This window comes from Ictalurus furcatus, chromosome 21 (genome assembly GCF_023375685.1).
Source record: "Ictalurus furcatus strain D&B chromosome 21, Billie_1.0, whole genome shotgun sequence".
Lineage (NCBI taxonomy): Eukaryota > Metazoa > Chordata > Actinopteri > Siluriformes > Ictaluridae > Ictalurus > Ictalurus furcatus.
In genome coordinates, this window is record NC_071275.1 from 7,810,224 (window position 1) to 7,822,341 (window position 12,118).

General features: G+C 39.6%; 1 protein-coding gene across 3 annotated transcripts in view; it reads left to right on the forward strand.

The window, feature by feature from the left end:
• The window catches only part of LOC128625332 (filamin-B), a 71,086-nt gene that overhangs the window by 13,024 nt on the left and 45,944 nt on the right, over positions 1–12,118 (forward strand). The window contains exon 1 of one of the 3 annotated variants that reach the window (XM_053653555.1): positions 11,417–11,713. The exons of 1 other annotated variant lie outside the window; for it this stretch is intronic. The gene's annotated coding sequence lies outside the window, so the exon portion shown is untranslated. Of the gene's footprint in view, positions 1–11,416; positions 11,714–12,118 lie in introns of those variants that run through there. One more of the 3 variants, XM_053653554.1, reaches the window with a different exon arrangement.

The window sequence follows — 12,118 nt, forward strand, 5'->3', positions numbered from 1 at the left end:
CCTTTTGTTTTGAAGCCAATGCTTATTTAGAAACTGTAGCAAAGCTTGTATTGCCCACTGAAAGGTACCACTGGCTGTTTGAGGTACGGCTCAGACATGTCTGACAGATTAAGGAGCGCTGGGGAATTTTATGAGAACAAGTAAAAAGTGCAAACAAAGGAACCCATAGAAACATGATCTCTCTATTTGGCACGATCGAGGAGATAGTAATAGTCTCTTGCCGTGTGAGTTTCAGCTCTATTTGTCATAAGGCTGTAACTTTTGAGATTTGCAAGTAGTTATACACTGATTCCCTGCCCCCTGTTTTATTTATTTTGGCAAGTTCCCCCAGTATGACATCAGACGTACAGTCTGAAGGGTCCTCAAAGCATTTTTTAAAATTCATCAAGAAGGCAAGTTTAAACGTTGAAGTTCAACAAAAGAACACATCTTTTTGTTCTCGTCTTTTAAAACACCCCCCCCCCCCCCCCCCCCCCAGGAGTGTAATTGTCACGGCAGAATGAGACTTGCGTAGCATTTTTGTCTGGTCTTAATCGCTTTAGATGTTTTAAGTAGGCCAGCTTGTTGGACTTCTACATACTGTACCTCTTGTGTGCACTTTCAGTTTTAAAATGAAACATACTGCAACTGGCTATCTTCAGTTTGGTGGGGAATGTTGCATTTCTTTTAAAAAAAAAAAAAAAAAAAAAAAAGTCAGCATTTGCGATTGAATCATTGTTCACGGTACACCAGTATGAAATTAAAGATTTAGTGCTAATAATATTTTGAGTGCAGTGTACGATGGTCATTATCTGACCATAATTGGAAACCATTTTAATAAACTGGGAAACTAAAATGGCAATCTTTGTTACGAGTTAATTTGTCTCTCAACTTCAAGAACACCTGTACACACCACCTCATTCATTAAATTAACCAGTCAGTCAATCATGTGGCAGCATGGCAATGCGTAGCATCATGCCGGTGCAGATCAAGAACCTCGGTTTATGTTAACATCAAACTGGATAAAGGAAACCATGGCACGGTATTTCAGAGTATTTCTGAAACTTTTGGTCTCTTGGGACTTCACACTTACAGGACTGTAGATCAGTGGTCACTAACCCTCTTTCTTGAGCTCTGCCTTCCTGCAGGTTTCATTTCCAACCCAAAATCAAACACTCATGGTTTTTATTTGATTAAGAACTTCTTAAGGCAGTGATTGGTGGACAGGTGGGCACGATTATGGTTGGAGATTAACCCTGTTCCTGGAGATCTTTGTGACCACTGCTGTAAACTCACAGAATGGGAGACATATAAATGTGGACATTTTATTTATTTATTTATTTATTTATTTATTTATTTAGGTGGGTTGGTTGGGTTTGTAGGAATTCAGAATAGCAGTCCCACCCCCCCAAGCCTCCACTTGTTTTTATAAACTCTCAAGCATCAAACCTGAATGAATTCAGGCCCCCCCCCCCCTTTTTTTTTTTTTTTTTTTTTTTAAAGCCTCCTTTAACAGCAGCAGTAGAAAGAGTTTTAGACATGCACCTGCATAATGACCAGATTGCTGATCATGGCCATTATCTCACATAAAGAGGAAACGAATATAGGAGACCATGAGTTATAGCAACAAGACATTTAATACTGTAGATGTTACTTTGTTGTGAATATTAAATTAACAATGATCAAATCAGAATTATTAAGTTTTGCTGCTCATTTTTTGAATGTGATGCAACATAAATTATAAATATTTCTAACGTTCTCTGAAAAGCTTTGGGATCCCGTCTGTTCCAGGTCAATTGTACTGTAAGACAGGAACAAATTCTGAATATGGGTGTAATGTATTGGTTGATGACACACCTGCATCAACAAGATGCTAAAATAGGCATCTAGTACAGTGAAGTTAAAACTTGGCTTTTCGTTCGGTTTTGAAACGGAGTACTGTTGAAGCCCAGGATAAGTCCCCAAGCTGGACGTGTGAAAACGCCCCGCTCATCTGATCATTTTCTGTTTTACTGCTCGTTTCCCGTTGTGCGTTTCTCTTGGTCTAGTTGCTCGGCTATGGCGTCTTTTTAAAATGACTGTTTTTGTACCTTTTTGGAAAATGACAGTCCAGCTTATTAGACAAAGACTTGTTCAGAGACTTCTTTCTTGGAACGTTATTGAGAACTCTGCAGGTTTTTACCCTGTTTCGGACTTTTGTCCTCGTCCTTGTACCGCCACAATGCGAGGTTTCTGAGCTCACACAATGCTCTACACAGGAGTACTGTGTCTGCCTTAGAGACCTGGAAACCTGAGATGCAGCTTGGTGAAGTGTTTTTCCCTCTTCTTCTTTGCAATGCCTCTAATGTACAGTTGTAATCAAAATGATTCAACCCACATTGCAAATCAGGTTTATTGTTAAAATGTACAGACTTTCAGCTGTTTGCAACGAACATATCAATCAAAAGCAATTGAAGTAGCTCAACACAACTAGCGCTTCAAGTGGTTTCCTGAAATTCAACCCCTTCGTGGGAAGCATCTTTAGTACTTAGTAGAGCACTCCTTTTGCTGTTATGAGCTGCATAGCCAGACACCAGCTTCCTGAGGAATCTTATCCCATTCCTTATGGGCAATGGCCTGCAGTTCAGTACTACTCTTTAGTTTGCGTGCTGTCGTCTTCAAATCCCTCCAGAGATTTTCTATGGGGTTCAAGTCAGGTGACTGTGATGGCCCTGTAGAATCTTCCAGGACGACCTCTGCAACCAAGCCTTGGTGGAATTTGAGGTATGCTTTGGATCATTGTCCTGTTGGAAAGTCCAATGACGCCCAAACTTCAGCTTCCTCACAGATGGCATGACGTTTTCTCCTAGGATTTCCTGATACTTCAATGACTCCATCTTGCCTTCCATGTTTGGTTTGTTCGTTGCAAACGGCTCCGTTTTGACAAACCTGATTTGCAATGGGGGTTGAATAATTTTGATTGAAACTGTACTTTGGGTGTTCTTTTCCATGAAACTCCTCCTAAACAGCTTCTTGTACTTGCCTCTTTGATACAGTTGTTTTGTGAACATTAGCCAAGCCAAACCTCATCCCCCCCCCCCCCCAAATAAGACATAAAGCACATCATTAACTGAAAGTGTCTGACTTGGTGATGAATCACTATGAATGAATAGTGATGTTTATAGTGCCAAGTGTAAGAACACTGTCTCAGCTGATGGGCTTCTTAAAAGCGTTATTAAACTTTAACTGGAGGCTGTATTTAAGTACCGAGGCTATGGTGAGGGCTAATTAGATTAGTGGTAGAAGGAAATAGAATGATGTAAATGTTAAAAGTATAATCAGTCTTTAAAACCATGCTGTATAGCACTTTTTCCCAGGAATGTCCAATTAAATTACGTTCATTGAAGGCGGTTAAATAAACAAAAGCTTCCCAGCTGCTGTTACTAGAACGGGCAGCAGAAGTGAGATCAACAAAATCTATTACTTCAAGATTTTGGGACTCCGCATACGTGTGATATTTTATTCCTTGCTCATACTCGACTCTAGATATCGAATTCTGCTACCAAAGCTCTCTAGTGCCGCTGTTCCATCCTTTACCTAACACAGTTGACCCAGTTTGTCAGCTTTATTAGCTCTGTGTTTGAAAGTTAATACAGTGCAGGAGGGTGGGATTTCTCCAGGATTACAGATGCCTGTTTAGCCCTGTCGTTATTTCAACAGATCTGTTCTACAATCAGCACATAATACCTTATGTTTATAGAAGCCAATGTGTTTGAGTGGTTATAATCATGAGAAATGCAAGCAACGAAGATTACATCCAGCGCACATCTCTGGATCTGCGCCCAGCTCAAGCAGCTGTCCGTGATCCCTGGCTGCAGTCACTGGAAGCAGTCAAGATTGCTCGATTTGTCCTTCACCCACATGCCTAGGGGTCAAAAATTCTGCAAATATCTTGGTATACACATTTGAACAGAATCTAAAATGACTACTGTAATACCCTTTTTTGAATGAATCTTTTATCTATTTATCACTTTCTTTTCTTTCTGCCAGGCCTGTGATCCAGGCCACATCTCTGAAAATAACTACCAGTTATCTTGAATCCTCAGGTCTGTGTGGTCAGAAGGGGTTATAGTTAATTTTCTACAACAGTAGGTCTATACAATCCAACTCTCAAAATAACAGAAGAAGAAAAGTGCTCATTAACAACTAAAAATCAGTTTTTGGTAAGGTGGAGCTTTTGTAAGGAAGTCTTTCCATTTGACGTTTATGGGAGGAGTCTCCAGTGTCAAGAGGCTATTAAGGGAATGACTGTTGTAATGCAAGTGATGACAAGAACTAAATTTTGTCTTGTGGCTGTTCGACAGCTATAAATGGATAAAAAGCATGTCATTTAAAAAAAAAAAAAAAAAAACAACAAAAAATAGCGAACATAATCGTTGGTAAATTGCTGTGGTGTAAGGGAAATAAAACCCTCTTAAGACATGCTGTTATTGGAAAATGATCAACTTCTGGATGGTGAAAGTAAATCTACTTTGAGTTACTCTTCATGACACAATGCGGATGCTGCTTATTTTCCAAGAACAGCACAGCCCCAGGTGGTTTTTTTTTTTTTTTATTCCTTATGTAAATGATCTCACCTATAACTATGAATACCCATCGATTAATATTTAAATGTCCTGGTAAAAGATTTCGGATGACGCAAATGCCTGTCCTTGTAAACCCAGTGTCTATGTTCCCTATTAGTCCTTTTCCTCTTTGATGGAATTGTAATGGAGATGCCATAACTGTGTAAACCATATGGTGTCCTCCTGCTGTTTAAGTGGGAACATGTTATGCGCTTCCTTTAGCAGAGTGAAGTCATTGCCTTGGAATAAGTGCATGCTTTAATAAAAGGATGGTGGGGGTTTGAAAGGAATGGGACCCCAGATATCCCCTCCAGCATCGATGAAAGGCTTCAGTTTTTCATGAATATGCATGCGTGTGTTCTTTGTGGGAGAAATTCTCGACCGTGCACGAGAGGAAGCTGGGGGTACAAGCCTGGCAGCAGCATTGTGGAGGATCTTGGGGTTTTTTTTTTTTTTTTTTTCTGGCTAGCATTTTTGTTTGCTCACTCGAGGAGCTGGGAGCATCAGTTGCCACTTCTAAAGCCCAATTTGGGGTAACGCAATTTATTCCCGCAGTGTTTCTGGGACGCTAGTCTCCTCTAAATCTGTGAAGTTGTGAAACTTCTCATTTGAATCGTACCCACTGTACTTAACCTGTGCTAAAGGATCATAATTACTACAGACGTACTCATTACTTAACAGACAGCAATCTTCAAGGAAGAACAGCAATCTTCTCCTGTCTGAGTAGTACTTATCTAACCAGTCTGCTCCAGTTAAACTCACTTCATCTAATTTGGCACTTTTTATCTGCATTTAAAAAAAAAAAAAAAAAAAAAAAAAAAAAAAAATCATAAAAGTTGCATGTTTAGAGTAATCAGAAGGAAATGTTTTAGTGTAATAGCTTATAATTGAAGCCTTTTCAATGCTCAAGCAGCACTCAAGGACTCTGACAACTGAGCCATTACCTTTTCCATCTGGGCTTATGCAAACCAGATACAGATAATGGTGTGTAATTGTAATCCACCCAAGTGTCTCGATGACCACCGGCATTGACCGGTGAAACAGGTTTATATAAAATGTACCAGTTTGGTCCCCTGGATTGTGTTTTAAATATTCTTTATTTTCTTTTCTTCTTTTCCCCTTTTAAATTGAAGCCCAAGCAAGAACAAACTAGCTGCTTTTTCATGTTTTCCCATCAGATTTGTCCAGAACTCTTCACTTAACAGTTGTTCCGCTTCGGGTGTTTATTAAAGTAGACCGCATAAATTACAGTACCCTTTTGTTGTTAACGAGAAATCTCCAAGGGCAAGCTGTATAATATAATAAAGGGTCACTGCATGCTCTTGAGTGTGTGCCAATTTATTTATCTAACGTGAGTTTTAAGTACAGGCCTCTTTTTTTTTTTTTTTTTTTTTTTTTTTTTTTTCCCCTTCTCTTCCCCTGTTTAATTGGTTCCTGCTGAAACGTCTACCTTGAAATCACTGTTATTTTTCTTCCAAGGCACATAATTATGAAACTGACGCAACATTTGGTGAAGGCTGCAGTAGTTTTGTGTTTGCTCGCGGGAAGGGAGCCCCTCTGTTTCGCATGACCTGACCGGACTGTTAATGGGGGTTTGGGGATGGGGCGCTTTTGTTCTCCTCCATTTCTTATTGGTTCCTGTCCGAGGGGATTGTGGTGATCTCATGGTTGAGGAATGCCCTCCTCTTGGTAGAAGCCCATGTGCCCGGTCCCAGACGACGACGGCCGCTGATGTCGTCATTAGGACCAGACACTACGAGGCACGTAATCTTTGTCATGCATCAAGACTCTGGGCTTTGTTCCCATTAAGTCTGATGCTGATGTTAATTCTGTTTCTGTTGACCAGTTGTTTGTAGAACTGAGAATGCAGTGTGTATGTTTGACTCCATGGTTGTGAGATGACTTATAAAGATCTTGCTTCAGGCTTCACTCCTCAGCACCTTTCAAATTAGAGAGCACCACTGTCTCAGTGCTCGGAGGTTAAGGAGAAGCGAGTTTTAGCAGTTGCTTGTATTCAGCTGTCCTCCGTTACTGTCTAGATCAACTGTTTAGATGATCTAACTCAGTTAATTGATGAGCATTACTGCCCTGCTCATCGTTTGAAGCGTTTTGCATCGACTATCGTAACACTTTCCGGAATAACGCCAGATCACTTCATGCACCCCCCCCCAAGACTGCAAGATGCAGCTGTTGGTTCATTACATCAGTGGTGAGGTAATGTGTGAAACCACAGGGAATAAGCAATTTTACTGTTTGAATTGTACGCCGTTTCAAATTCTAATTAAGGAGCTGAATTCACGACAGCAAGACTAGGAGTGGACGAATCACTAGCTCGAGTGCTCAGGACGAGCAGACTTCATGTTCAAACTATTTATTTATTTTATTTATTTTTTTTTTTTTTTCTTCCCCCCTCCTTAGTTGCCCAGTGAATAAGTAGGTTTAACAAATCAGGAAAAAAAACCTTCTCCTTTATGGACTTTCACAAAATCTGTTCTTTTGATATAATGTGCCATATGGCGGTGTTCCAGACTCATTTCAAATTCCGCCACCTGCTGCACTACACACATTGACAAAATCTCCCCATTTGTCTCTACAATTTGGTCACACCTCAATTCTCACCCACCAGCCGGCTCTCCATCATACTACACCTACCTACGGGGCAGGACGAAGGCCGACACGTGAAGCCAGCCAACGCACCTTTTTTAAACTGCTGAGTCGCAGTGCAATGTATCACACTCTGAGAAAAGTGCTATTTGCCCTCTTCAGCATACATAAGCTCATGTACTCCAATGATTGCCTACTGTTGTGATTGATGGGAGATGCCATCAATCACACTGATTAATAGAAGATGCCCTTCTATCCCTCCCAGTCAAAGAGCATAACCAATTTTGCTCCTAATGGCTGTAGCATCATCAGGATCCAAACTCGCACGCTCCCTACAGTAGGGTGACCGCTTATCTGAGAACCATTTTTTTATTAGGTATGGGTAAAGACCGACAACCACACAAAATCCTATAGCTCACAGTCGAACATGTTAGGATTAAATAAAGACACTTTTTTATTATTATTATTATTTATTTATTTTTTTTTTTAATGCTTTGTAATGTAAGTACTGAACATCAAATCTTTGTCAAGGGCACAATCATAACGTGCTACTCATTTGTTCCTGTTAGTCAGTATTAATGCACTTGACTAGCTACTCATTTGGCCGTACGTTACATAACGTTAACACTTCAGAAATGATGGTAATCCGAAAACGTGGGACTAGGTGCAACACGCTGGAGTCTCTACTTGTGCAGTAGTGAAGCCTTATGAATTTGATTAGTCCACCCATAAAGATGCAGAGTTGTTGGTAAGAAACAAGCCCCAAACAGCATGATTTCGATAGTCAGATTTGTGCTACTGACAAAAAAACAACAAAAACTGTCCTTGTTTTATTACAATGAGTTGAGGTATGTTGTGAAACCTGTTTTTGAGTACTCGATGGTTGTGGAGTCACACCTTGAACAAAACACTCAATTTCCCTGAGAACTTTTGGAATAAAATGCTTTGACCCCCTGAGGGTGGCAGGATTTGTGAGGGTGGTGTGACTCTCTCCTGCAATTAGGTTCTTGAAATTCCAGTTTGTCTTGGCTGGTTAAAGAGGCAGGAGAACACCCCGTCCATGGCACTGTTTCAGCATCTTTCCAGCCTTGGTCACAATTTCTAAATGTTTGTTCTGATCTGCAATGAAGGCAAAATCTCTACTCTGCTTTAGAGTAGAGGACAGGTCAGAAGCATGTTTGTGTATTATCTGGTGTTTAAAGTTCAATTCGCTTTTTATTTTGTTAACTGTGTTGTTAAATTGCATATGACTTTATAGGGAGTTCATATTTTAGCCTGACACTGCATTGTCTCTACAACCCTGCTTGGCTATGCGATTTTTCTCTCCTCCTTTGTTTTATGCTTGGTAGTTTTTGTTTGATCCTGTTTATGACTTCCAGGTGCATCCAGGACCACACTTGCACCAGAAGGCACTGATTTTTGGTCAGTTTGGGATGACTCACTGAAGCTTCAGCATTTTACTGCAGAAATTTTCTGACTTGAATGTCTTTGTCCTCGCGTTTTCTTTATATTTCAATGCCAACATCACTCGCGCCAGAGAATTTGCTCGATTCACTCGGATGTGTGATTGGATTCAGGAGGTTCTGCACAGATGTTTGCTCGACTAATTTTATGAAACCGATTCAGTATTGTACTAGAAGAGCTTGGCTTGGAGAAATTCTATTTTTTGTTAAGCAAAGTAACTGGCTTGGGGTCAGAATGATGATTTTAATAGCATTTATAGCATTAGTTTATATACCTAGTAGAGTTTATATACCGGCCAACTCTTTCCACTTCTTTAATGTTTAAACTCTACATAAATTCCATTAAGGCAGTAGGTAGCATGAGGCCATTACTGGGAATTGAACCAAATTTGATCAAAAATAATTGATATGCTAATAAAGTATGAAAATAAATCGCTATAAAGAAAAACCAAACATGCTCTGACCATTTCAAACTCCAGAAATCCCCATGAGCACTCCCTACTCTGGACTCGTATGACTTAATGCTATTGCATCATTTCCAGTTCTTATCTACAAAGTGGTGCTTAGTGTTTTTGTCTTCGTGTTATATTATTGCACAACCCCAATACTATTTTACGAATATAACACTTATTTCATAGGCAGCAGTTTCTAAACTGCCAATATTATAGACAAAGTCCCGAAAGCTTAACCACTAATGTCAAGGAAGAGCTGTGTCCTCTAGTACTTCTCACCCACAGAACAGTGGGTTATGGTATGGCTTTTCCTGTAGCTCAGTGACTGCCACAGGAATGTTACACCACTGCTTTGTCTGACAACACAGCCGTTAGATGCAGCAACGGCATGCAGTGACGGTTGTTCTGTGCCCTACGCTCGAGCTCTTGTGGATATTCCTGCGTTTTGTTCATCTTTCAAGCATCGTACGAAAGGCTGTTTCATAAAACTTGAATGTTGATCGTACAGCCATTTAGTTCTCTAAAATGGATCAATTGTCTATGTAGTCTAGGTAGTTTTTCACAAACGCATATTCTGTGGTAATTGTGCTTGTAAGGAATCAAAGACTTGGGGGCATGCTGTTGGAGGCGAATAATTAATGGCGTGTAGCTGTCACCACTGTTCCGACGTCATGTCCTGAAGTGGTTTATTTCTTTTATACAGCAGCAGTGTGCCAACAGTTACAATTTTTTGTAAATTATTAACGAACCATGTCGTATTTCAGTCTATAGTTGCATTTAATGTTGTGGAAGACGTGGTCTGCAAACACCACAAATGTCTCATTTGGCTTTCTGACGTTCAGCTGTCCGGTTTCGGTGAGTCTGTGCACTGTAGGCTCAAATTTCTGTTCTTGGCTGGCAGGAATGCAACGTGATCTTCTGGTCTTTTGCTATCGTAGCTTATCTGCCTCAAGGTTTGACGTGTTGTGCATCCTGAGATGCTTTTCTGCTCACCACGGTTGTATAGGGCGGTCATTTGGAGTTACTGTAGCCTAACTTTCGGCTCAAATCAGTCTGGCCTCTGACCTCATGGCCAATAAGGCATTATCACTCACTCACTGGATGTTTTTTTGGGTTTAGTGCTTTCTATAGACTTATGTTTCTGAAACTCTCAAACCAGCAACAGAGTTACTGTGATCACATATATTTTTCCCTCCTCCATTCTGATGTTATATATGAATGTCTATCTGCTTTGGATAGTTGCATAAATTCACAGGTGTTCCTATTAAAGTGGCCGGTGAGTGTAAGAGCACAGAAATGGTTTATAGTTGTGGATAATTGACTCCTTCAGCACGCTCAGTCATGAACTGACCCAACGTGTTTGCAGCAGGAGATCGAGTCTTGCCGTTTGATCTTGTGATGGGAAAACAAAGCACGGCTCACATGATCTCAATGTTCTCCCGTGCTTTCACGCCAAACTACTCACTCGATCTCTTATAGTATTGACGTCTTGGTGAAAATTTCCTGTTGGGCTGTGTAACGTAAGCTGTACTCAGAGACATCATGAGAGGGGGTGTGTCCCAAATTGCTTTGAATTATAATTAGTGATGTTAATTTAGGTTTAATGTGTTGAATAACTTCTGAAATATCTTCTGACAGATTCTTGAGCAGGTTCACAGAAATTCTAATGGTTTCCACTACAAATACCATTATGACCCTTCAGCTAACCATAACCATTATTGGTCCTTAATGGTATACGCTAGATATGACACCAATTGAAGGAAACAAAATACCAGTAGAGACCTACAGGGACCATTACAGTTTCCATTAAAACCAATTCAGTTCTCATTATAACAATCAAAACAATCTCAAATTCTGTGAGGATATCTATTGTGTTGGATTTTTTTTTTTTTTTTTTTTCTTTTCCTCTTCCTCCCTCCAGTAAGGTATGTAGATTACATCACAACACTGTTAGAGACAGAAAAGGAAAAAGTGAACTGGAACTGGTTTCTGTGGGAGAATAGAGATTATAATAGGTTTGTTTATCTTTGCTTTAGCCTCTGAACATGACGGGAATGTCCTCAGGCGCTTGGTTAGCTTTGTGGGAAAAACCTGTATTGAAATTACCTGTAGATTCTTGTATGCCTTGTTCTTTCAAAAGTTTCCCCACTTGATTTTTCTACAGAATTCATGTCAACAATGCAAGTTCTGCTACAGTTGTCTTTGTTTTTTGGCACATTCCTGCTGTATACTTTTTTTTGGCCCTTGTGAAGGACTTTCGATGTCCTTGATGTCCTGAGACTCGACTCTGAGAAGAGTTATTGTCAGAGTTGCTGCTTCACTCCTCCCCTAAACCTGGAGTTTTGTTGTTGTGGAGTTTGCTTTGTCTCCATAGCAACCAAACACTTGAAATTCCCTTATCACAAGTCCTCATCTAAGTATTTAAATGCAGGCCTTTTTTCTTTTCTATTTTAAGTCTGTTTACTTTTTTTTTTTTTTAATACATTTGACAAGCTGATATTCTCTTCCCCCTCAATCCACAACTTGTCATAGTTTAGTGGTTTCACAGATACTGACTTTAACTTGCCACGTGATGGGCCATGATGGACCTTTTTGACACATCATTGGTATTGTAATACTGGTTTACCCATATTTATATATTTGAATTAAATAAAAGCATTCTCAAATGCTTTAGCAGTTTTTAATTTTTAGTTTTAATGCAGTACTTGTTTTACTTTGTTAGTTTGTTAGCTAAATATGTTGGTTTTGTCCCCCCCCCCAAAAAAAAAAAGTTGTGGGTTTTTAAGATTTGTTTTAAATCTTTTACGTGAACTCCCTCGGTACATATTCACCATTTCAACATTACTTAAATTTGTAGAATAATATTTTGCCTATTTATAAGCTCCAGAGCTTTGTATTCAAGAACTGACAACACGTTAGGTCTAAGTTGAGTTATTTATACAGCTACCCCTTTTTTTTTTTTTTTTTTTTTTTTAAGTTTTTGTTTGTTTGATTTAAACACATTCAATTCAAGAGC